Consider the following 24,918-nt stretch of genomic DNA (forward strand, 5'->3'; position numbering starts at 1 on the left):
TGATCAGAGTCTATGGTAATAAGGTAAGGACAATTTTTATCCGATCCCTCCACTGCTCAATGATTCGTAATCTCAAGCAATGTATGGCTTGTCTAGTGCGATCAATACAAGGGCTTCTCGAAGGGAGACCTGTTAGAAAAGAATCTCCTGGTTTGGTTCCTTTTGTGAGTTTCAGGAAGTCAAAAGGTGTTGATCTAGTAGAACGGTTTGCGGGAGTTTAAGAGAAACCCAAAAGAAGTGGAAGCCAATCAGGTTTAAAATAAATCCTCTCCAGCACAAGATTTTCAAGTTATAAAAGCCATCCAATATCTTGATTGAATAACTGATAAAGAGGTGAGTGGTTGTTTTGTAGAGCTTTAAATTTCGCAGCAGCTTTATATTTTATTGTCAAGATTCTCTCTCTGTTTGTAGTTAGATTTTCACCTTCCTTTTATTTGTATTAACATTATTATTCCTTTTCGAGGATTACAAATGTGCAAAATCGTTTGAAATTTTAGTAAGGGTATATCCCTTTTATCGATCATGCAAATGCCTTGCCCCCCCCCCCCCTTTCAAGGTTCAGCGAGTTGGGGAGGGAGATCTAGAGAATTCTCTGATGTTTTTTTTGTTACAGTAATGAAATTTTTGCCTAAGAGGCATGATGCTCCAGTTTGGAAGCATCCTTCAAATTCCGAGTTTACTTCCAGTTTTGAATGGAGTTTCAATGCATTGGAGTATTTCATCCTTCCCATGCCAAATAATATATCCCTGCTTCATAGTATCTATTGCTTCAGGATTTTATGCTAAAGCATCGATCCACTGCTTTGCATCTAGGCACTTATATCGTATTTCAGTTTATTACTATTGGCAATTTGCTAAAATCTCGGGGAATCAACCTCTAGTCGGTAAGCTCAAATCGGTTCATTTGGGTAACTTGCTATCTGATATGTGCCAAGTGCTAAAATGCATGCATCAGTTATTAGGCCAGGTGGTATTCTTTTGAGATTGAGTATTTTGGTTTCCTTTGCTGGGAATGTTTGTTTACTTATCATGGTTTGATTTTTTTCTTCTTGCAGCCTATTAATTCAGAAGATCTAAAGGCCATTATAGTTATTCCAACCAATTTAAGGTGTTTGCCCCCAGGGGTATCGGCTCTCCGGCAGAGGCTGCTGAAATAAACAAATGAGATGAAGGAAAATAAAAAATTTCTGAATGACTGATAACATCAGAATGATCTGGCATTTAAAAGATTAAGAGGCCTTTGCGCAGGGTGGTTTATTTAAAATGTTATAAATTTTTTTTTCCTTTTACTAAAATCCTATTGTATCATAGGCTGACCACTAAAGGGAGGTTTCAAATTTGAAATAACACCAGGATTTGACACTCATGTGGCGGACATGGCTTTGGTAGGTATACCGCTAAAATTCAAGTTAATTCTCTATTTGAAACAAAATTTTTGAGGTTTTTGCAGAATTGCTCAGGTACTTATGTTCTATTGAAAACCCTTCATCCCACCTGTGTTTATCATAATCCATTTGTACTGTGTCAATTTATTGTGGATTAGGGCCTGCCCTTGCCTTATAACTATAACCTTGATACCTTTTGGGAGGCTCATCGGTCTCATTCTCTGAAAAAGGGTTGATTGTTAGAGATAATGCTCCCTACCTGGGGTTTGGAATATCATTACTTGATTGCACTTTTAGTCTGTTTTAGGGATCGTATGGCTACTCAGAAGGTTTTAAAATGGCTGATAGGAGGTGCACGCCAAAAATTGGTTGACATAGTTAATGAAAGAGATAAAATGGATCTGAAGTTTCAAAATTTTACCTTTACTTTGGAACGCTCTGGAATTTGTGGTAAAAGATTTACAAATTATCTGTGATGTCGGCAAATTTGACCATTTTGCTGTTTCCATGGAGTCGACACAGATCCGCATCTCCGCAACCGGGAATACATGTCCCGCAGCTTGAAGCTATGTCTGGATGCATGTTCTCGGCAGATGCTCGCCTACTGTGGAAAGTCATAATAAGGATTCAGATCTGCCTGTGCTGGAATTAATGTAGTGTCTTGTTTTTATACTGAAAAGATCAGACTCAAATATGACCGATCTTCAATAGATTCAGAGGTCGAAAAATGCCTACTGGGAAATCAAGGGGAAGCTGGTATGGTATTACAACAATGCATTGGGAAGGCCAAAAAAAAAAAAAGAAGTTCATAGCACAGCAATATTCGTATTTTCCAATCTTTATTTCGTTACTTTCTCAGATGTTTCATCTCTCTAAATTTCATATTTCTGAAGGAAAAATCTGAATTTTGTTTTGTGATTCTTATAGATATCATGGATCAACTGTAACATCATCCAGCCTTTTAGGTGAATCTGAGGAGGAGTTCTCTAGCAGATTAGCAAATAACTTGGAGAACCTTATCTTGAAGGGGGGACTAAAGACAATTGCAGCATTCATTGCAGAGCTAGTGATGGATGTTGGGGATATCATTCCTCCCTCTGCCACATACTTTGATAAGTAAGGCTCCAGCCACCTGCTCATTTACCTGCAACTAAGACCTTCTTTAGTTCACTGTTACCACAACACTTTCATGTGCATCTTATCTTTTTCCAATGTACAATACCTTCATGATTGGTCTTGATAACTTATAGCAGCTCAGGGGCAGCGGCAATTCTTTGACAAATCATGAGTTGCTTCTCATTAAGCATATACATTTTTTTTTAGCTTAGTATATGACATGTTTGTTTTCATTAGTATAATGTATCAAATATAGATCTCCGTGTAGATTTGCTCATTAGCATAACTTATATCATCATATTACAATCTTTCAATATGACTTCTTAGTTTCTTTTCCATGTTCATATTCTGCTTGGTATTAACTTTGTTTTTAGGAAATATGTGAGGTTATCCTCCTTCTGAGATTAGAAAGCATGTAAATTGCAATTCCATTCAGAACTTGTAAAAATCAGATGTTAATGAGAATTCTTCCTACATTAGATAGAATGAATGAGCATGTAAATATCATGAATTACTTGTTCTCATATCATTTTAAAATTTTTTACGAATGGGAACACGAATGACATGTGCACCATTTCGTAAGAGGTAATTAATCCTAAGTTGATGATTTACATCAATGGCCATAGTCAGGATGTAAACAAAACTTAGGATTTTTATCTCTTATAAAATAACACTAGATCCACACTAGATCCTCTTCAAGAATCATCATATTTTCCTTAAATATTTTTTCTTCTTTTATCAAAATTTAACATAAAATTAACTCAAAATATATACCAATGGCCATAGTCAGGGTATATTGAGAGTTAATTTCATTTTAAACTCTATAAAAACACAAAAATATGTTTTATTCTTCACTTGAATTTAAATATAGATTATTATATAATACATTCAATGACCATAGTCAAGGATGTATTATATTTTCAATCTTATTTTAATTCACTTAAAGAATGAGGTATGCTTTTCAAAATCCAATTTTAAATTCTTTAAATTCATTTCATCACTTGGGATAGAACTGCATCATATTTTCAAAATTCATTTTTCAAAACTTTAAGTGATGTAAATATCTTCTTCAATCAATCTTCAATTCTTGTAAAATCCAATTCATCTTTTCATTTTCAATTCTATCTCATTTTTAATCTCAAAGTTCAAATTAACTTTGAGATCTCAAAATTCATTTTATATTCAAAAACCCCAATTAAACTCAAAGTTCAGTTTAACTTTGAAATTCTTGATTCATCTTCTAAATTCCAGATTCAAGCCTCAAATTCAAAGTCCAATTTGACTTTGAAAATCATTTGTATATTCAAAATTCAATCCTCGAATCAATTTTGAGAATCCAGATCCAAAGTTAGATTTTAATCCCAACTTGGATCCAAATTTTCAATTACAATCTTCACTTTTTGGATCTCAGGCTTCAGATCCACAACCCATTTAGGATCTAGAATTCAACTTCTACTTTGGATCTTAGACTTCAGATCCAAATCCATTTTAGGTTCCATAACCCAGTTCTATTTTGGATCTCAGACTTCAGATTCAAAATCCATCTTAGGGTCGAGAGTCCAACTTTATCTTGGATCTCAGATTTCAGATCCTAAATCCATTTTAGGTCCAAAATCCATTTTAGGATTCAGAATCCAATTCCAACTTGGATTCCTGATCTGGGATCCAATTCTAGTTAGGATCCAGAATCCAATTCTATTCCCAATTCTAGATTTCAAATCCAATTCCATTTTTCATATCTCATCTGAACTTCCTAAATCCATTTCTATTTTTAAATACCATTTGGACTTCTCAAATTCGTCCTGATTTCAAATTATAAATTCAAATTCCATTTCAAATTTTATGTCTTCTCTTAAATCTAAGTTCAAAGTCCATCTCCTAAACTTTGAAAATTTCCTTTCTTTCCCTTTTATCTCAACTTTAAATCATTCTCCTTCTAAAATTAAGATTTATTCTTCCAACTCTAAATTACTTCAAAAACTTAGAACTTCTCTGATCTATCTCAAAGTTCTAAGTTGGATTTTACCATTCAGAAACCATTTTTTCACTCCATTATCAAGCCTATCTCAGAAAACTTGGAGATTTCCAAAACAGTTTTCTCAAAAGAGCATACATCTTTGCATTGCACAAGCATGATTCTTTGTGCATTTAGATCTTTAGGATAAATTTTTAAATGATATTTAGGCAAAGCAAAATGCATAAATTTGATCGTTGGTTCGATTACCCCTGGTAAAGGCGCCAGGAACGGTCGAACCTCGTACCGACGAGTGAATCCCGTCTCTCCATTTTCCCACAATATATTTCAAAACGAAGGCGAGTAATTTTCTAAATATTTTCAAATCAAGGTCAAGTGAGACCCCGCAAAAGAGTTCCTCTCTCTTCTATTTCTTTTCTTTTTTCTTTTTTCTTTTCTCTTTTCTCTTCTTTTTTGTCTTTTATTTACTCCCTTTAAAAAGGAGGAAATAGAGGTTGGAAAAGGAAAAGAGAAGGAAGAGAGAGAAAGATACAAGAGAGGAAATTTTTTTGCGATGATCACAGTTTTGACGACCGTGATGGGACACGTCTTCGTCCGATTGAATCTATGCCTTTGCTTTGCTTTAATATTTTCTAAGTCTTTATTCCATAAATGTCAACTTCATTTCCATTCAAACCTTAGGAGCCTAGACTCTGTCCTAAGCTGACATCATTGCATATAGGATATAAGTATGGTTTGCTAGGACCATATTGAGGAGATTATTCCATGTTCACTTTAGATTTAGGTTTGAAATACAACACTCCTCAATTCTAGAGATTGAATGCAAACAATGTGTGCAAGTGTATGTTTCTTTTCATTTAATTCTATCTCTATAGGACTTGCATTAGAGCTTTCTGGTTTTATCTGCATGTTGATCATATTTTTGAAAACATCCCTACCTATATTGTCCCGGTCTTCACGTTGCTGGGCTGTCTCACTGAACCATAGTTCAGGAGAGAGCCTCACAACTGAGCCACTTATTTGAGTTCGCGCCCCCCTACCACGTACCAAAGGGCCATAGTCCGAGGTATATCGGTAGGTGCTCAAGGATGTTGGGAAGCCATTACCTTAGAACCGGAGAGATATCTTCTATGCCACGTACTTCAAGCTTCAACTTGAGTATATCGGCATACCTTGATTGAAATCAGATGATCTAAATCTTAAAGTTAGGATTAAGGTCCTATAAGCCATTTCAAATATTGCATATAGAGTCAGCCTTAGGGAGTGTTGTCTGCGCATCCTTGTTTGTATATATGTGACTGTATGATATTTTATATTCCTTATATTTTTCAAAACCCTGGGTATATATTATTTAAAATTTCCTCTTTGATTTCAAAAACCCAGGGGTGTTTTCCCTTTCCTGATTTATTTAAATCTTTTGATCCTGCCTGCTATTTTTCAAAAATTTTAAATCCTTGTCATCTATTTTCAAAATTTATTTTCCTCCATCATGAGAGAAATGATATTACCTATGAGGGTTTTCAAAATCATAAAAATCTCGAAAATTTTTGCAAAAGTCTACAAAAGTACAAATATTTTGATCTAATCCTTTTTAAATAAACTAACATGTCGATTTTCCTTTTCCAAATAGGGTTTTTAAAACCATATGTCTTCAAAATCATCCCTCGTATTGGTTTTCCTTTTCAAAAATTGGTTTCGAACCACTATCTTCAAAATCAAACCTCATGATGATCTCTCATGATGATTCCCCTTTTTTAAAGGATCAGACCTCGCGCTGATTATTCTTCTTACGGTGGATTTTCTTCCCCAAAATGATTTCTCACTTATCTTTTAAACATTTTTCCTTTTAAGATCCCATATGCAGGCACGATCAGAAAAATTCCTCTTTTCTCTTAAATCCTATAAATTTTCAGTTAATTTGGATATCTTTATCAGTTTCATTCATTTTATTCATATTTTTATCAAGTTTACATCAATTTTATCAAGTTTTATCAAGTTTATCAATATTTCCTCAAATCTATTTTATCAATTCTTTAACCCTTTCAGGTTAAGGGATAAACCTGATGCCTCTTTTCAATGAGGTATTCCTTTCCCCCTCAGGTTAAGGGATAAACCTGACCCTCGTTGTCCGAGGTGTACCCTTTCAGGTTAAGGGACAAACCTAACCCTCGTTGTCTGAGGTGTTCCCCATCAGGTTAAGGGATAAACCTGACCCTCGTTGTCCGAGGTGTTCCCATTTAGGATAAGGGATAATCCTGAGACCCCTCGTAGGAGCAATAACGCTACCTATGAGGATTCTTTTGTAAATACAAGTTTCGTCAACCTTCATTGATTTTTCTAAATTTATATCAATTTATCTTCATTAAGAATTCCTTAAATTCTTTTTCCCATTTAGGATAAGGGATAATCCTGAGACCTCTCGTAGGGGCAACAATGCTACCTATGAGAATTCTTTTTGCAAATACAAGTTTTATCGATCATTATTAATTTCTAAATTTATATCAATTTCTCTTTAAATTCTATTCTTTTTCCCATCCAGGATAAGGGATAATCCTGAGATCACTCACAGAAGCAACAAGGCTACCTGTGAAAATTCTTTTCAAAAACAAAATTTTCATCAAATTTCCACAATTTTTTTTCTATTTTTATCAATTTTCCATCAAATTCGATCTCCTCCTATCTTCTTAAATTTTATTCCTTCTTTTTCCCATTCAGGATAAGGGATAATCCTGAAATCACTCATAGGAGCAATAATGCTACCTGTGAGAATTCTTTTGCAAAATACAAAGTTTTATCAATCTTTATTCTCTAAATTTATATCAATTTCTCTTTAATCTTTTTTCCCACTCAGGATAAGGGATAATCCTGAGATCACTCATAGGAGCGACAATGCTACTTATGAGAATTCTTTTATAAAATAAATCCATTTTTCTCAAATTTTCTCCATTTTTATCAATCTTCCATCAAATTATGTCTCCTTCTATGTTCTCAAATTTTATTCTTTCTTGTCCCAGTTCAGGATAGGGGTTTAATCCTGAAAATTGGACCACATACCAGGTCCATCTAAATCATAGATCATAAATTCTAAATCTTGTCATATCCCTTCTAAATTCAAGTCTCAAGTTATCTCTTCACAAAATTCTCTTTCCCTTTCAGGTTAATGGATGAAACCTGAATCATTTTTCTAAATTCTCATCAAATGTATATTCTTTTTTTCCTTCAAGTTTAGGGATAAACCTGAATCATTTATCCTAAATTCTCCATAAATGTCTATTCTATATTTCCCCTTCAAGATAAAGGATAATCCTGAAACCCCGACAATCATTTCTTGCTTCGATCTTCAAATATCTTAAAAATGTCTGTCTCCTTCCCGACTCTCAGTTGGAAAAACTCGGTGCTCGCACTGGTTATTTTGCTAAAGTTTTCAAATCTAAAGATCAAGTTCAGTTCTCGTACTGGTTGTTTTTCAAAAGTTTCGAACTTAAATCAGGTCATTAAATGAAAGGTCCCAGCTACTTCGCTGGTCGTTAAATGAAATGTCTCAGCTACTTCGCTGGTCGTTAAATAAAATGTCCCAGCTACTTCGCTGGTCGTTAAATCAAAGGTTCCAGCTACTTCGCTGGTCGTTAAATCAAAGGTTCCAGCTACTTCGCTGGTCGTTAAATGAAATGTCCCAGCTACTTCGTTGGTCGTTAAATGAAATGTCCTAGCTACTTTGCTGGTCGTTAAATATTATGTCCCAGCTACTTCGTTGGTCATTAAATGAAATGTCCCAGCTACTTCCTTGGTCGTTAAATAGAATGTCCCAGCTACTTCGCTGGTCGTTAAATGAAATGTTCCAGCTCCTTCGCTGGTCGTTAAATGAAAGGTCCCAGTTTTTACTGGTCGCTAAATGAAAGGTTCCAGCTCCTTTGCTGGTCGTTAAATGAAAAGTCACAGTTTTACTGATCAGAATGTCCAAAATCATAGATTCAACTCAATGTCGCATCAAAATCTATATTGAGTGATTATTTCACACAGAATTCATGAAAACTTTGCCAATTTGCTAAAAAGCATTTGTTGATTCTAAATATTCTTACTGCACAAAAGAATTATCTCAGATTACCTCTAGTATTCTTTCCAAAAAAGGTGAAACTTTTTGCGAAAAAGCGGTAAAATTCAAATCTTTTCCCTGTTGATCAACCAAAAGGATGAGAGAAATATCCTCGGTATGATTGGCGAAAGAAATATTCGATGACGTTGAAAAGCCAGAAGCGAATTGATATTGATCATGGCTATGACGCATGTTTAAAGATGATTTTCTGGCAATCAGACAATGGAAATATCTTGAGCTACAAAAAGAATCCACTTAATCCATATCTTCTCATTCTAAAGCTGCAATCAAATATCTGCAAAAGGGATCTCTCAATTGTCGTCAAGATGAAGGCGAATATGCGAGCAGACCCCCGGGGCCAAAGAAGATTTGGATCATCTACCGAGATGAAGGAGTTTGTGAAGGATCCTTCCAGGGAAAGTTCAGATCACCATCGAGATGAAGGCGAGTGTGATGAACCTACCGACAAACCCTAAATGATATTTGATTTCTGCTATCATCAATAGACCTTTTGAGCCAATATCATCAATAGAATCCTTGAGATAAAAGAAGGATCGAAACAACTCCAAGATGAAGGAGTTTGTGACGTACCCTTCCCTGAAAAAGAGAGAAAAGTCAGGACATCTCCAAAATGAAGGATGATGTAAAAAGCCCGAAAAAGTTCAATGACTAAAAAAGAGTGCAAAAAGATTATCATGAAAAAACACTCAGATATCAAACTGCCTAAATTGCCAGAAGTCATCTTTTCTTATGCGAAATTCTTTTATCAATATCTCTTCACTACTTGCTTTTATGAAATTAAGAATATTTCTTCTCTTCTCATATCAAGGAAATGGATAGCTTCCTTAAAGAAAATCATTAGCGCTAAAATTTTGAATTTGACTCTTAAAGACCGAGGAGTTAACCTCAATGGAGGAAATACTCTAGGTAAAAGAGGAAATGTCTTTTGCACACACGTGCACATTTTCAAGCATTTGAGTCAACTATAAATTTATCTTATTGGCAAAACTTTTTGGCTATTCCAAGAATGAAATAAATATTCAATATCCATTTTGATACAACCTAGAGTTGTTTACATTATTCATCTTTCGCTTTGTCGAAAGACTCGCCTTCTCCTTGATAAAAGGATTGCCTTCTTCGTCTTTCGCTTTGTCGAGAGTCTCACCTTCTCCTTTGTCAAAAGGATCACCTTCTCCGTCTTTTGCTTTGATCGAAAGATTCGCCTTCTCCTTGATAAAAGGATTGCCTTCTTCATCTTTTTGCGTTGTCAAAAGATTTGCCTTTCTCCTCGATTAAAGGATTGCCTTCTCCATCTTTTGCTTTGATCGAAAGATTCGCCTGCTCCTTGATAAAAGGATTGCCTTCTTCGTCTTTTGCTTTGTCGAGAGACTCGCCTTCTCCTTTGTCAAAAGGATCACCTTCTCCATCTTTCGCTTTGATCGAAAGATTCACCTTCTCCTTGATAAAAGGATTGCCTTCTCCGTCTTTTTGCGTTGTCAAAAGATTTGCCTTTCTCCTCGATTAAAGGATTGCCTTCTCCATCTTTCGCTTTGATTGAAAGATTCTCCTGCTCCTTGATAAAAGGATCTCCTTCTTCATCTTTCACTTTTTCGAGAGACTCGCCTTCTCCTTTGTCAAAAGGATCGCCTTCTACGTCTTTTTGCGTTGTCAAAAGATTTGCCTTTCTCCTCGATTAAAGGATTGCCTTCTCCATCTTTCGCTTTGATCGAAAGATTTGCCTGCTCCTTGATAAAAGGATCACCTTCTCCGTCTTTCAATTGGATCGAAAGACTCACCTTCTCCTTGCTAAAAGGATTGCCATCTTCATATTTCACTTTCGCCTTCTCCTTGCCAAAAGGATCACCCTCTTCATCTTTTACATTGTCAAAAGATTCGCCTCCTCAGATCGCCTTATTCATATTTCGCCTTGTCCAAAAAGATCACCTTGCTCCTGTTAAAAGGATCGCCTTATTCATCTTTCACACCATCGAAAGATTCATCTCCTGTCACCTTATTCATTGAATTGTCTCACATCTCCTCATTTTCCATCTCTCACATTCCCAGAAGAGTTGCCTCGTTCAGTTGAAGTATCTCTCCTGTCCCATCATAGTTTCTCCATTTGAGAATTCTGTATGGTCGTACCCACTCAGGTTAAGGGTCAAAACCTGTACCTTATGCGAGATGTCATCAATTTCAAAAGCTGACTTAGTCTCAGCAATGAGACGCCCAAGGTCATCCCTCTTCCAAGCTTTAGAGAACCCCATGTTCCTCCTTTCGCAAACCCCTTTCGGATTTGTTCGTCTAAATTCCGAAGGTCCCATTATTGTTTCTTCATTCGAGGATCCCATTTGGTCGTCCTCTTCAGGTTAAGTGTTAAGCCTGAACCTCGTGCCTCGAGGTATCTTCCTTTTCAGGTTTTGGTTTAAAACCTGAGTCTCGTTTCGATGAGTTTCCCTCGTTTCAACGAGGTGTTTTCTTCCAGTCCCATTATGGTTCTTCCCATCGAGGAATCCATGCTTTGTATATCCATCCAGAATAGGACCTACTTGAGCTTCATTTCACGGAGCATTTTCGCAAAAACATCCCATCAAGGTCCTCATATATTCCCTTCCCAATCCAAATTATCTTGATATATCTTTGTCCCATCCAGGTTAAGGGCTAAACCTCATCATTACAAAGGCTGATCTTGTCTCACCCATGAGACTTGATCAAAATTCTTATCTTTCATCATTTCGGGATCTCCGCCCAAAATCCCATCACGATTTCCTCATTTTGTACTCAGTCATATCATTTTCAAGGATTTCGTCTCCCCCAAGTCATTCAAGATAAGGTATTAAGCCTGAGAAACCATGTCTTTCAAATCAATTCTTCCACACCCAGTTCAGATCTGCTGATTGGGGCAATTTCAAAATTTGGAGTGTTTTCTTTGCCACTAAGTTCGGCTTTCAGCTGGCTTAGTAGCAAAGAGGGGCATCTGTAAACACCCCAAATTTTTCAAAATCTTTTAAATATTCTCTTTTTACCCCTAATATCATTTTCTTAGCAATTGAGTCACGTTTAAATCTAAATTCCAGTTCATTTCTTAAATTTTACTGAAATTAAATTCATTTTATATGTCTAACTTGATTTCGGATCCGGATCCATTGTCCAGATCCAAATCTGAGTCTCGTTGTCCAACTTTTAAATTAAAATTACAAAAAATACCAAAAATAGTTTTTAAATAGCTCAGACAGTCCATCCGACATCCGTTTGGATCCATCGCGTTGTATTTCTCGATTCAAGTTTTAAAACTCGAACATTTTCTCAAAACTTGGGTCCAAACCCATTCTTCTAAAGAAATTTCCCCAAAATAATCCTGACTTTTCAGAAAAACTCTTCTTTTGAAAATATTTTGAAATTTTGTAAAAAATAGTCGAATTCCTTAGTTTTTAGAATTTTGTCTTCAAAAAATACAAAAAAATTTTGAAATTCAAGAAAAGAACAAAAAAAATAAAAAATATATATATATATATATACATAGAAAAGGAAAAAAATAAAGTTTCTGAAAAAATCCCTTCTAAAACCATTTTTTTAAAAGAACTTTTAAAAAGGGCAACTCTTTTAAAAAAGAACAAAAGTTCATCTTTTTATAAAAAAAAGCTTTTAACGAATTTTTTTTTTCTTTAGAGTTTACAGAAACCCTCTCTCCCTCTCTCGCAGGCTACCCTCCAGAAGCTTCTCCCCATCAAGCTCCACCCTCCGATCATCCTCCATGGTCTTTATCTCCCATTCATCCCCAACGGCCTCCACTTTCTCTCGTTCACGCATCTCTCTCTCTCCCTCAGTCGATCGATCGATCGATCGATCTCCATCCAACTTACCTGAGCCATTGATCCTCTAACTTCTTCCATGCCAAGCTCTTTTTCCCCCTCTTTAAAACAGGGCAAAGAAGGAAACCCTAACCACCGCTTCTTCACCCCCGCACCTTCCTTCATTTTCAGTATCCGTTTTCACCCCTCTTCTTCATGCATCGACCGCTCCTCACCTTCGCACCCTCCTCCTTCTTGAGTGTCTATTCTTTCCCCCTTTGTTTTGTTATTTTGTTTGGAGGAATCGAAGCCATCCGGCGTCCATAAGGAAGAATCATCTCCTGCGCAGCTGCATTGAACCTCTACTCTCTCGATCCCTCCCAACCAGCTGAAAGAAGATGGCCCTCTCTACAACATCTAGAGGGAATACCGCCCCTTAAACCCTCAATCCCCTCTTCCGGTGCTTCTGGTTGGATGTCCTAATCGAAAGGGACTCTCATCTCGATTCATCAGTCACGATGGGTAAGTATCATCTTCGCCTCTTATTTTCGATTTTCTGTAAGAGTTTTTGATTCGTCACAGTCTTCTTCATGATTTTGTTTACATTCTTTTCACCGTAATGCCTCAAAGGTGTGATCGACCTGCATACAGCAGGATTGATCCATCTATGGCTACAACAATGGAGAAGACCAAATCCGACATACTTCCTTTCATTTTCTCTCATTTCATATTTTCATATGATTACCAATCTGTATTTTATTTCATTGTTGATTTTCTTTTCTTATTTCATCATGATTTCCCACTTGTATCTGATTTCTGATGCATTGCCTTTCGATTTATTTCTTTTTGTTTATTTTTTCCTTCATTTCTTTCGTCTTTGCCCTCTCTTCCTTGTTGTTTCTGTTTTCTTTTGAATTCTCTTGTTCATCGTCCCAACAACGCACCCGTGGTAGCAGCGAGTTGCCTATGGCAACATCGATCTACCTATGTGCCATATTAATGGAATATACCGATTCTAATATTTGTTTTCTTCTTTCCTTTTGTTATTTATTCTTGAATATCTGATTTTCATGAAGTTTTTGAATATTTTCTTACATTTAATCACCTGTTTTCATTATCTGTTACGCTTGATTTCTTATTCGTACTTTCGATCTCTTATGCTCAATGCTATTTTGATTCATGATTCACTTCCTGTTTTTGATTCATTTAGTTTGCTATCTTTATCTTTATTTCAATTGTTATTCTGTTTTGTTCTAAACTATGCTGATTCCTGTTTTCTTTCCAATTTTTCTTTTATTTTTGTTCCGTTTCCTGTTTTGATCTATCCTGAATTTTGATTTTGTTTGGATTTAGACTTCATGTTGCTTCGTGTGCTTAGATGCATTATCTCATCAACTTGATAAGCATCGTTACCCTCTGTTACACATCGATTGAATCCATCATGCACCTTACATTATTTATTGGCGTAAATTAGCATTTGCATGTCATCTGATTAGTTCATCCTTGGAAATAAGACATCAGCTGGATCATTTTTTTCATATAACTGCATCAGTCTATAATTTGGGTTTGCAGTATCCAGGTATGGTCTGTTCATAAATGTATTGATAATTCATGTGTCACAGCGTTGCTATTGCAAATCTTTCTGATGTTCGTTTCCTAGCATCAGTGATGCATCTGTATCTGCTATGTCATGGGCATTTACTTCATTCATGTTCCATTGTATATTACAGTTTCATTATATTTCCTCTCATCTCATCATATTATAACTAAATGTTTCAATTCTCTAGACATTTTTTTTGTGTTTTGTATATCACATTCAGCAATCACGACTGATGCAATCAGCATTGTTCGTGCATCATTCCAAATTGGGTTTTCTGTCAGGTTGTGTATAGTTTATTATTTAATTTCTATCATGCTATGGTACACGGCAAGACTAAATCCAAGTATTCATTTAAACTTTTCAAGTTGAAGTCCTTGTTATTCTGCCTAAAGATGTTGATTAGAGTCTATGGTAATAAGGTAAGGACAATTTTTTTCCGATCCCTCCACTGCTCAATGATTCGTAATCTCAAGCAATGTATGGTCTGTCTAGTGCGATCAATACAAGGGCTTCTCGAAGGGAGACGTGTTAGAAAAGAATCTCCTGGTTTGGTTCCCTTTGTGAGTTTCAGGAAGTCAAAAGGTGTTGATCTAGTAGAAGGGTTTGCGGGAGTTTAAGAGAAACCCAAAAGAAGTGGAAGCCAATCAGGTTTAAAATAAATCCTCTCCAGCACAAGATTTTCAAGTTATAAAAGCCATCCAATATCTTGATTGAATAACTGATAAAGAGGTGAGTGGTTGTTTTGTAGAGCTTTAAATTTTGCCGCAGCTTTATATTTTATTGTCAAGATTCTCTCTCTGTTTGTAATTAGTTTTTCACCTTCCTTTTATTTGTATTATCATTATTATTCCTTTTAGAGGATTACAAATGTGCAAACTCGTTTGAAATTTTAGTAAGGGTATATCCCTTTTATCGATCATGCAAATGCCTTGCCCCCCCCCCCCCCCCCCCCTTTCCAAGGTTCAGCGAGTTGGGGAGGGAGATCTAGAGAATTCTCTGATGTTTTTTTTGTTACAGTAATGAAATTTTTGCCTAAGAGGCATGATGCTCCAGTTTGGAAGCATCCTTCAAATTCCGAGTTTACTTCCAGTTTTGAATGGAGTTTCAATGCATTGGAGTATTTCATCCTTCCCATGCCAAATAATATATCCCTGCTTCACAGTATCTATTGCTTCAGGATTTTATGCTAAAGCATCGATCCACTGCTTTGCATCTAGGCACTTATATCGTATTTCAGTTTATTACTATTGGCAATTTGCTAAAATCTCGGGGAATCAACCTCTAGTCGGTAAGCTCAAATTGGTTCATTTGGGTAACTTGCTATCTGATATGTGCCAAGTGCTAAAATGCATGCATCAGTTATTAGGCCAGGTGGTATTCTTTTGAGATTGAGTATTTTGGTTTCCTTTGCTGGGAATGTTTGTTTACTTATCATGGTTTGATTTTTTTCTTCTTGCAGCCTATTAATTCAGAAGATCTAAAGGCCATTAAAGTTATTCCAACCAATTTAAGGTGTTTGCCCCCAGAGGTATCGACTCTCAGGCAGAAGTTGCTGAAATAAACAAATGAGATGAAGGAAAATAAAAAATTTCTGAATGACTGATAACATCAGAATGATCTGGCATTTAAAAGATTAAGAGGCCTTTGCGTAGGGTGGTTTATTTAAAATGTTATAACATTTTTTTTCCTTTTACTAAAATCCTGTTGTATCATAGGCTGACCACTAAAGGGAGGTTTCAAATTTGAAATAACACCAGGATTTGACACTCATGTGGTGGACATGGCGTTGGTAGGTATACCGCTAAAATTCAAGTTAATTCTCTATTTGAAACATAATTTTTGAGGTTTTTGCAGAATTTCTCAGTTACTTATGTTCTTTTGAAAACCCTTCATCCCACCTGTGTTCATCATAATCCATTTGTACTATGTCAATTTATTGTGGATTAGGGCCTGCCCTTGCCTTATAACTATAACCTTGATACCTTTTGGGAGGCTCATCGGTCTCATTCTCTGAAAAAGGGTTGATTGTTAGAGATAATGCTCCCTACCTGGGGTTTGGAATATCATTACTTGATTACACTTTTAGTCTGTTTTCTGGATCGTATGGCTACTCAGAAGGTTTTAAAATGGCTGATAGGAGGTGCACGCCAAAAATTGGTTGACATAGTTAATGAAAGAGATAAAATGGATCTGAAGTTTCAAAATTTTACCTTTACTTTGGAACGCTCTGGAATTTGTGGTAAAAGATTTGCAAATTATCTGTGATGTCGGCAAATTTGACCATTCTGTTGTTTCCATGGAGTCGACACAGATCCGCATCTCCGCAACCGGGAATACATGTCCCGCAGCTTGAAGCTATGTCTGGATGCATGTTGTCGGCAGATGCTCGCCTACTGTGGAAAGTCATAATAAGGATGCAGATCTGCCTGTGCTGGAATTAATGTAGTGTCTTGTTTTTATACTGAAAATATCAGGCTCAAATATGACCGATCTTCAATAGATTCAGAGGTCGAAAAATGCCTACTGGGAAATCAAGGTGAAGCTGGTATGGTATTACAACAATGCATTGGGAAGGCCAAAATAAAAAAGTTCATAGCACAACAATATTCATATTTTCCAATCTTTATTTCGTTACTTTCTCAGATGTTTCAACTCTCTAAATTTCATATTTCTGAAGGAAAAATCTGAATTTTGTTGGTCCTCTTTGTTATTTTGTGATTCTTATAGATATCATGGATCAACTGTAACATCATCCAGCCATATAGGTGAATCTGAGGAGGAGTTCTCTAGCAGATTAGCAAATAACTTGGAGAACCTTATCTTGAAGGGGGGACTAAAGACAATTGCAGCATTCATTGCAGAGCTAGTGATGGATGTTGGGGATATCATTCCTCCCTCTGCCACATACTTTGATAAGTAAGGCTCCAGCCACCTGCTCATTTACCTGCAACTAAGACCTTCTTTAGTTCACTGTTACCACAACACTTTCATGTGCATCTTATCTTTTTCCAATGTACAATACCTTCATGATTGGTCTTGATAACTTATAGCAGCTCAGGGGCAGCGGCAATTCTTTGACAAATCATGAGTTGCTTCTCATTAAGCATGTACATTTTTTTTTTAGCTTAGTACATGACATGTTTGTTTTCATTAGTATAATGTATCAAATATACATCTCATCATATTACAATCTTTCATTATGACTTCTTAGTTTCTTTTCCATGTTCATATTCTGCTTGGTATTAACTTTGTTTTTAGGAAATATGTGAGGTTATCCTCCTTCTGAGATTAGAAAGCATGTAAATTGCATTTCCATTCAGAACTTGTAAAAATCAGATGTTAATGAGAATTCTTCCTACATTAGATAGAATGAATGAGCATGTAAATATCATGAATTACTTGTTCTCATATCATTTTAAATTTTTTTACGAATGGGAGCACGAATGACACGTGCACCATTTCGTAAGAGGTAATTAATCCTAAGTTGATTATTTACATCAATGGCCATAGTCAAGATGTAAACAAAACTTAGGATTTTTATCTCTTATAAAATAATACTGGATCCACACTAGATCCTCTTCAAGAATCATCATATTTTCCTTAAATATTTTTTCTTCTTTTATCAGAATTTAACATAAAATTAACTCAAAATATATACCAATGGCCATAGTCAGGGTTTATTGAGAGTTAATTTCATTTTAAACTCTATAAAAACAAAAAAATATGTTTTATTTTTCACTTGAATTTAAATATAGATTATTATATAATACATTCAATGACCATAGTCAAGGATGTATTATATTTTCAATCTTATTTTAATTCACTTAAAGAATGAGGTATGCTTTTCAAAATCCAATTTTAAATTCTTTAAATTCATTTCATCACTTAGGATAGAACTGCATCATATTTTCAAAATTCATTTTTCAAAACTTCAAGTGATGTGAATATCTTCTTCAATCAATCTTCAATTCTTGTAAAATCCAATTCATCTTTTCATTTTCAATTCTATCTCATTTTTAATCTCAAAATTCAAATTAACTTTGAGATCTCAAAATTCATTTTATATTCAAAAACCCCAATTAAACTCAAAGTTCAGTTTAACTTTGAAATTCTTGATTCATCTTCTAAATTCCAGATTCAAGCTTCAAATTCAAAGTCCAATTTGACTTTAAAAATTATTTGTATATTCAAAATTCAATCCTCGAATCAATTTTGAGAATCCAGATCCAAAGTTAGATTTTAATCTCAACTTGGATCCAAATTTTCAAGTACAATCTTCACTTTTTGGATCTCAGGCTTCAGATCCACAACCCATTTAGGATCTAGAATTCAACTTCCACTTTGGATCTTAGACTTCAGATCCAAATCCATTTTAGGATCCAGAACCCAGTTCTATTTTGGATCTCAGACTTCAGATTCAAAATCCATCTTAGGGTCCAGAGTCCAACTCTATCTTGGATCTCAGATTTCAGATCCTAAATCCATTTTAGGTCCAAAATCCATTTTAGGATTCAGAATCCAATTCCAACTTGGATTCCAGATCTGAGATCCAATTCTATTTAGGATCCAATTCCATTCTTAATTCTAGATTTCAAATCCAATTCCATTTTTCAGATCTCATCTGAACTTCCTAAATTCATTTCTATTTTTAAATACCATTTGGACTTCTCAAATTCGTCTTGATTTCAAATTTTAAATTCAAATTCCATTTCAAATTTTATCTCTTCTCTTAAATCTAAGTTCAAAGTCCATCCCCTAAACTTTGAAAATTTTCTTTCTTTCCCTTTTATCTCAACTTTAAATCATTCTCCTTCTAAAATCAAGATTTATTCTTCCAACTCTAAATTACTTTAAAAACTTAGAACTTCTCTAATCTATCTCAAAGTTCTAAGTTGGATTTTACCATTCAGAAACCATTTCTTCACTCCATTATCAAGCCTATCTCAGCAAACTTGGAGATTTCCAAAACAGTTTTCTCAAAAGAGCATACATCCTTGCATTGCACAAGCATGATTCTTTGTGCATTTAGATCTTTAGGATAAATTCTTAAATGATATTTAGGCAAAGCAAAAGGCATAAATTCGATCGTTGGTTCGATTACCCCTGGTAAAGGCGCCAGGAACGGTCGAACCTCGTACCGACGAGTGAATCCCGTCTCTCCATTTTCCCGCAATATATTTCAAAACGAAGGCGAGTAATTTTCTAAATATTTTCAAATCAAGGTCAAGTGAGACCCCGCAAAAGAGTTCCTCTCTCTTCTCTTTCTTTTCTTTTCTCTTTTCTCTTCTTTTCTGTCTTTTATTTACTCCCTTTAAAAAGGAGAAAATAGAGGTTGGAAAAGGAAAAGAGAAGGAAGAGAGAGAAAGATACAAGAGAGGAAATTTTTTTGCGATGATCACAACTCCCCAATATATCTAGTTAGGCAGTCACCATCTTCTTATCTTTTTGATAGTTTAGTTTATTCTTTATTGACAATAGCATAGGGGCGTGCACCTACATTGTGAATAATGGGCCTGAGGATGCCAAAAACACTATAAACAATAAATCAACATCGTCTTTTGATGTGATGATTACCTGTTTTTGCATTGCTATGGTTATGTTGGGGTAATATGTTGAATATTTCAATGCAATCGATAATATGTTAGCGATCTCTGTTTGTTCAAAATTTCCTGTTATTTAAATTTTTATATTCTTTCTTGATTTATGACATATTTGGTTGACAAGGATGGGTGTGGTCATAATTTCTCCACGCTATCTTCTGTCTGGTCCTCTCTTTTGCGTGTTTATGTATATATTAGTTCATTTTACATTGTTATTCATGTTTCGATTGGATTCCAAAGAAGTGGTTGATTGGTCCTGGCTTCAAATGACTAAAGGGCTTTCTACTGTTGGTATAGTTGAAAATAAGAGTTTTTGTTTTAGTGGCTCGGTTTCAGCTGCAGCACGGATACGAAATTTTCTTCCCCATTCCAGTGCCAAGGTACGTATATTTTTCCATTTTAACATATAGGCATGTTAAGATTCTCACACTTACAGCATTTCACCTCTTACCTGCTGCATTGTTACGGTATATTCCAATCCCTTTACATAATTGTTCACAAAAGCTATCCAACATCATCCTATGGTTACTTCCTGTTTTGCACCTCAATATCTCATTTATACCATCCCTTGTCCAGACTTATGCAGTTGTGATCCATTGAGACATTTTCTTTTATACAGGTTTGATGATTCATACTATCATTCTAATCTTCTATGATGCTTTATATTCATTTGTATGATCACTATCACATTTTATACTGCATCCATCCATGTGTATTTGCATGTCGTTCTTCCTTTCCCCTTGAATATTATTAGTCTTTATGTTGCCTTCATTTAACTTCATCTCCATCTTCAGACTCGTTCCGTGCTTGTTCAACAAGTGGGACGAGGCCTCTGTTGACTGGTACAGGTGGGATAACATAAATGTTACCCTTGCAAAGTATCCTTGTAGCTTATTTTTCTTTTATATTTATTGAATTGCCATATCAAATTCACTAGTCTTTTCCATCTACGCTTTATTCTGCATTCTTTCAATATCATCCCATCCTTTGTTTATTTTAATTCAGAAATTTTCATTTTAGTTTAGATCTCACTTCATTACTAGAATGTACATTTTCTGAAATGATCTGGCCGCATCGTCAAAACACATCACCTTATCACTGTTATTGAATCCCAGTTATTTCCACTGCTGTCATTTGTTGCAGTATTATGAAAGTCATCAGGTGCTAACCTTGAAATCATTTTTTTTACCAGCTAATTGAGACAAATTCAGCAGTTTTGGTTGTATAATCTCCTGTCACTAAAGGTGAGAGGATCGTATGTTATGATACATGTATGTGTGGATAAAATATATATATATATATATATATATATATATATATATATATATATGTATGTATACAAAATTTCTGTGTAAATACTGTTTGCAGCAAGGGTGTCGTGTGTTTGAGAAGGATGTGAGGAAATACATGGCGACACAGTGGGGATAGTAACCCTTTTTGAGACATGAGTACACACTGTCATGTTGCTATAAATGTGAAGGGGAAATTCCCTCAGAATGATAATCTTAACAAGCATGATGCAGAAAGGAATTTTTTTTTCTTCTTTCTGCTGCAATTGTAGGGCTGGCAAGTGCTTCAGAGAATCAGGACATAGGTACATCCATTATGGAGTTGGGTTTTATGGAAATGAGGATTTGCCTATTAAAGAACAAATACAAGAAATAAAAGATTTGGAGAGGAAGGAAGATCATGAGCAGGGTTGTATGGACCTTCAGCAGAGAGGAAGTAGAGAACCACTTCCATGTCATTTTTTTTTGCAAGTGGCTGTTGCCAAAAAGGATCATCTTGCAAGTATTCTCATTGTGTTCCTACTCATGAAACTTCTGTTAAGAGGTCAATTGATGAAAGTTGGGGTATTAGGTTGGATGATCATCACAGGTCTTCAGGGGAGTTTTATTCTAAATGGGGTGTCACATCAGAGAGTGATTCTCAGATCTTCTTACATTGGGTTCAAAGTAATAGTTGTAGGGGAGATGGTATTGGTGACTCAAAGAGTGATGCTAAGTTATTTGATGGTTCAGATTCAGATAAGAGAGGAAATAGAGAATGGTACCATCATTGTCATGGAAGAGAAGGACATGAGCACCATCATGCTAATTACAGCAATTGGAATCCAAAAGAAGATATCAAGCGTCAGATTTTGCCCAAGGAAACTTTTGTAGCTCTTCTTGATCCCTTTACAGTATTGACAATACACGGCTGTAAATCTTTGGATGCTTACAACAGTGTTAACACTGTTGAAGGTTTTGGACACCCTCACTACCACCTCCAGCCTTCAACACTTGTATCTTTGTCATTCATGATAATAGCTTCAATATAATAATATTTGTCCTGACTAGCCCTGTCTGAAAGGGGAAACAAGAAATTCTCAAGAATTTGCTAGAATCTTGATGAAAAACCAACGATGGAAGCAAGGAAATGCTTGGAGCCACCATGATGCTGCATTATCTGCCTTGATGCAGCCTCAGAATCAGTGGCGTCAGGTATAAGGATGATGTTCAGGAGATGCCCTTTACCTTTATTCAGCTAAACATCGATTGTGCCCTGAACCTTCTTGTGGCTGGAAAATATTGCATAAGTCTATTATGTTCTGAAGATTTGGAATAGTCGTGCACTACCTGTCATTGGCACTCCATCGGTGATATTTTGCATCTCAAAAAGTTTATCTACTGTTTATGCTTTCTCACTCATAAGAAGATCACTTCAACACTCACCTATGCATGTTGTTTACACTAAATCCATTGCCAAACTCTATGCATTCATAGCACAGCACCTGCAGCAACACTCCATTGACACATCCATCTCACATCTTTTTTTTTCTTTTGTTCTGTTATGCTGTACCTATGTTATGAGATCAACTGGCTGGAGCCAATTCATAAATTTGATTATCGGACAGCGCCAGGGGTCTGTCATTATGCTGATCCATCGGGAACCACGTATTGGCTGAAGGTAAGTCATTGTTATTTGGTTTGACTGTCAAAGGTAAGCTGAGATATTTTAGCAATTAAACTTTCTGATCATATAGCCATCTGCAACCTCTTTCATTTTACATCAATGATCTCACTGCAATCTTTATCCTTTATTAGTTCATAAACATCATTTGCATTTTTCATCAGTAGACATGAGTATTTCATTCATCACATCTCAAGACTAAGTGATTTCCTGTATATCAGGTAATGATCCATCTTTTTCGCAAGAGAGAGGCAAAATTGTTAAATTCCTTCCATGATGATATGTTACTTCATGCTAATCCATTCAGTTTTGCAGAGAAATGTAAATATTCCTTCCTAGATTAGAGGTCTCAGTTCAAAGATTGTAGTAAATTATTATTAATAAGAATTTTATATTTCCAACTTTTAGATAGAATAAATGAGCATTGTAAATATCATAAATTACCTGTTTCCATATCATTTGCTTCTTTTACTTTCCGAAATTCATAAATGGGCACACGAATGACACGTGCACCATTTCGTAAGAGGTAAATTAATCCTAAGTTGATGATTTACATCAATGGCCATAGTCTGAATGTAAACAAAACTTATGATTTTTATCTTTTATAAAATAACACTGGATCCACACTAGATCCTTTTTAAAATTCATCATATTTTCTTTAAATATTTTCCTCTTTTATCAGAGTTTAGTTTAAAATTAATTCAATACATATATCAATGGCCATAGTTAGGATATATTGAGAGTTAATTTCATTCTAAACTCTATAAAAGCACCAAAATATGTTTGATTTTTCACCTGAATTTAAATATGATTATTATATAATACATTCAATGACCATAGTCAGGAGTGTATTATATCATTAATCTTATTTACATTCATTTAAAGAATGAAATAAGATTTTCAAATCGAATTTCAAAATTCTTTAAATTCATTCATAATTTAAGGTAGAATTGCATCATATTTTCAAAAATTCCCTTTTCAAAAATTTAAAGTGATTCTTTTTCTTCATTTCTCAGATCAAATCTCATTTATAGATTCAAATTCAATTCTATCTCATTTCAAGATTCAAAAATTCAATTTCAAAATCCCATTTGACTTTAAAATTTCAAAATCATTTTGTATTCAAATTTCAATTTCCAAATCAACATCCAAACTTCAAAGTTCAATTTAACTTCGAAGTCATCTTCTGTTTCAAAATCAAGTTTATTTTTCTCATCTCCAAATTCAAAATCAAAGTTTGAGATTGGTTTTGAATCTCAAAACTTGACTCTTCTTAAATTTTAAATTCAATTTGGGTTTTCAAAACCCAGATCCATCTTTAAAAGTCCCATTTGGACTTTCAGAATCCTCCTAATCCCAACTTGGATCCAGATTTCCAAGCACAATCTCCATTCTTGGATCTCAGACTTCAGATCCAAAACCTTTTTTAGGATCCAGAATCCAATTCCATCTTAGATATCAGACTGCAGATCCAAATTCCATTTAAGATCCAGAATCCAATTCCATCTTGACTTCAGATCCAAAATCCATTTTACGATCCAGGATCCAAATTCCATCATTGGATCTCAGATTTCAGATTCAAATTCCATCTTAGGATTCAGACTGTGGATTCAAATTCTATCCTGATTTACCGATTTTAAATCCAATTTCACTTTCAAACCTCATCTGGACTTCTTAAATCTAATCCTATTTTTAAATTCTATTTGGATTGCTCATGTCCAAATTTCATCCTGATTTCCAACCTTAAATCTAGAATTCAATTCCACTTCAAATATTCATGTCCTCTCCTAAATCCAAGTTAAAAATTCAAATTCAAAGTCCATTTCTGACTTTGAAGCTTCATTTCCTTTTTACTCATCTTCCAATCATTCTTTTCAAAATTCAAAGATTTATTTTCTCAACTCTGATCATTTCAAAGACTTAGAACTTCAAAATATCCTAATCTATCTCAAGTTCTAAGTTAGATTCAACCATTCAAAAATCATTTCTTCATTCCATTATCAAGTTCATCTCAGAAACACTTGGGGATTTCCAAAATCACTTTTCAAAAGGGGCATGCATCCTTGCATTGCACAAGCATGATTCTTTGTGCATTTTGACTTAGAATAAATTCTTAGATAATTTCTTAGCAAAGCAAAAGACATGAATTTGACCTTTGGTTTGATTACCCTTCGTAAAGGCGCCAGGAACGATCGAACCTCGTACCGACGAGCGGATCCCATCTCCCAATTTTCCCGTAAATATTTCAAAATGGAGGTGAGTTATTTTCTAAATATTTTTCAAAATTAAGGTCAAGTGAGACCCCGCAAAAGAATTCTTCTTTCTCTTCTCTTCTTTTCTGTCTTTTATTTTCTCCCTTCAAAAAGGAGGAAATAGAGGCTGTAAAGGAAAAGAGAAGGAAGAGAGAAA

The sequence above is a fragment of the Nuphar pumila genome, chromosome 10 (assembly GCF_984573655.1).
Source record: "Nuphar pumila chromosome 10, dmNupPumi1.hap1.1, whole genome shotgun sequence".
Lineage (NCBI taxonomy): Eukaryota > Viridiplantae > Streptophyta > Magnoliopsida > Nymphaeales > Nymphaeaceae > Nuphar > Nuphar pumila.